We start from the raw sequence: 2,638 nt of genomic DNA, 5'->3' as shown, positions 1-2,638 counted from the left end.
ATCAGCCCCACGGAGGTGAGCTTTGTCTTTTGTTCATGTCGGTGTCGTCGTTGCAGCTGTCGTGTTGTTGTTGTTGTCGTCGTTGACGTGTAGTTGTCGTCGGCGGTGGCTGTTTGTAAACACACCTCATCGCCAGAAGGCTCGCGAATCGCGTCGTTGGTGAGCTTCGCGCTTCGCCGCCGTGTGGCGTGCGTGGCGGGAGGTCTTATCAGGTTCAAGGGAAATGGGGAGGGGGGGGGGTACGAACTGCGACTGTGACGCGCGACTGCCACCGCGGACGCAGCCCTAGTGCAGGTGTGTGTGTGTGTCGTGTACCTGCGAGCCAGATGCCGCATTTCGAACGCAGCCTAAACTGGCAGCGTGGCGTGCAGTGGCGTGACACGGCCGCACCGTCGTCCCGCGAGCGTCATCGCGGCGCAAAACATTCGCCAACAGTGGCGCTCTCTCAATGCTGCGAGAGAGATAGAGAGAACGAGGAAGGACGTCTCCCTGGGACCAACAACAACAACCCACCCTTTTCCCGTCCGTAGCTTACGCCCTTCTGTGCGTTGTGGCAGCTGCAGCGGTGCACGCGAGTGCGAAGCAGAAGCAGAGCAGGAAAACCTTCAGCCAATTTTGACCGTCGTGAGTTTGGGTTTTGGTCGAGACTCGCTGTTGCGTGTCTATCGTGACGTACCAACGCGCCAAGTCGCAAAGTCTTACGAAAGGGATGTTCGCTACGGTTAGGTATTCTCTCAAGCGGTGCGTCACGAAGACGCAATGCACTCGCGAAACGCACCGGCGGCGGCGGCGGCGGCTCGTCAAGTAAGTCTAAACCCAGGCAGAGAGAGAGAGATGAAGAGCATCATTTCGAGACGGGCGCGAGTGTGTCGATCGTGCGAGCCAGGACGGTCGTCCTCTCCTTTCCTGATGAGCAGGTGCATGGCCTGCATGCCGCGCCCCGCTCCCGCCAGGTGTCAGGAACGGTCAGGAAGATGCCCGCCGCCTCCCGTGGCCCCCACCGCCCCACACCGCCGAAAGACGCCACCACGCCGCCGCGCGCCGCGAGCCCTGTCGACGTTAAATGTTTTGTAACGCCTGCGGGCGCCCTGCTGCGCGTGACAACCTCCCCTCCCTCCCCCCCCAAACCTCTCCCAGGCCGCAAAAGCCGCTCGTCCCGGAGGTTGATATCGCTTTGGGCGCCGCTGCGCCGCGCCTCTGTCGAACTGAACCAAAAATGGAGCCTCGCGGTCCTGCTTCCGCTGCTCCCGCTGCTCCCGCTCTCTGGGTGTATCGCGGGCCCCATCGGCGGGGGCGCCCAGAGCCAGGAGGGCCCCCGCGGGCCCCGGGCCGGCAACGGCGAGCAACGGTAACGGACCCTGCAGTCGCCCCGCGCTGCCCGTGGCGTCCTACTCCCCATCCCCCCCCCCCTCGCCCGACGCACGATGCAATTCTCATTTCGTGGAATCCGTCACTATTGCGGCGGCGAGCCCGGCTGCGGCCGGCCGACGATCACGACGACGACGGGGAAATAATGAATAACATCACAAAGATTTATCAGGTGCATCTCGCCCGCCACCGCGCTGTCACCGCGCTGCGGAACGGCGGAGAGGGGGGCTCTGTTCTGTCACTGCCGCTGCTGCCGCTGCTGCCGCGACAAGCATCAGGCCGCGGGCGCTTTCAGGGTGCCTGGCCAGCCGGAACGCCCACTTTTCGGTCTGGACTGACGGCGCGGAGCACCTGACGACCGACGACCCCACCGACCGACCGCGGGCAGACGCCCTCCCCCGCCCGCCCGCCCGCCCGCACGTCCGCGGGAGGAGTCCGTCGTGGTGGTGGTGCCCTCCTCCTCATCCTCCTCCCGGAGCAGCGCGCGGCGAGCGCGGCCGGCCGTGGGAGGCATGACAATGGCCGCCGGCCGCCCTGTCGGCTGATGTCGCGGCGCGGTCTTTTCAGACGGGCCGGCGAGGCGGCGCGGTGAGCCAAAGAGGGTTTTGTGAGGTCATCGCCTCTGCTCGGCAGCCCGGCCCGGGCCGCGTAGGGGCCGCGCAGGGGCGGCCCGACTTCGTTACTCGGTTTGTTTCTCTTTTGTCTGTGACGGTGCGGTCTTTTGGTCGGGGGGGCCGCCGCTCCGCTATGCTCGCTGCTCGGGGTCACGGTAACTCGCGGGGCGTGCGCTTATGTTCTCTGTGCTCTATGCGCCCTGCACTGCACGGGCCTGGCCGATTTTTGGGCGGCCGGCCGCCCTTTCGACGTCAGGATGCAAGTCACGCGGGTTGTTCCCGCTCAGTCTGCCTGCCCGTGTCCGTCCCTCCCCCTTATCGGCCCGGGGGAGCCCCTAGGTACGCGGACGTAGGCAGCGCCGCAACGCACGGCGGCTCGACGGCGCTGCCTACCAACCGGGGAGCCCCTTGGAGGTGGGCAGCACCGCAACACACGGCGGCTCGACGGCGCTGCCTACCAACCGGGGAGCTCCTGGGAGGTGGGCAGCATCGCAACGCACGGCGGCTCGACGGCTCTGCCTACCCGACTGTCGCTGCTCGCGCGAGTTGTTTGCTCGTGTCGCACTGTATATCGTCCTGTTCATCGCCTTCCCCACTTTTATAATCCTCGTTTTCGTTGATTACTTATCGCACACGATGGTTTGTCGTCTTCCTCG

This window comes from Frankliniella occidentalis, unplaced genomic scaffold, assembly GCF_000697945.3.
Source record: "Frankliniella occidentalis isolate FOCC.00 unplaced genomic scaffold, Focc_3.1 Scaffold115, whole genome shotgun sequence".
Classification (NCBI taxonomy): domain Eukaryota; kingdom Metazoa; phylum Arthropoda; class Insecta; order Thysanoptera; family Thripidae; genus Frankliniella; species Frankliniella occidentalis.
This window is presented reverse-complemented; position numbering follows the sequence as displayed.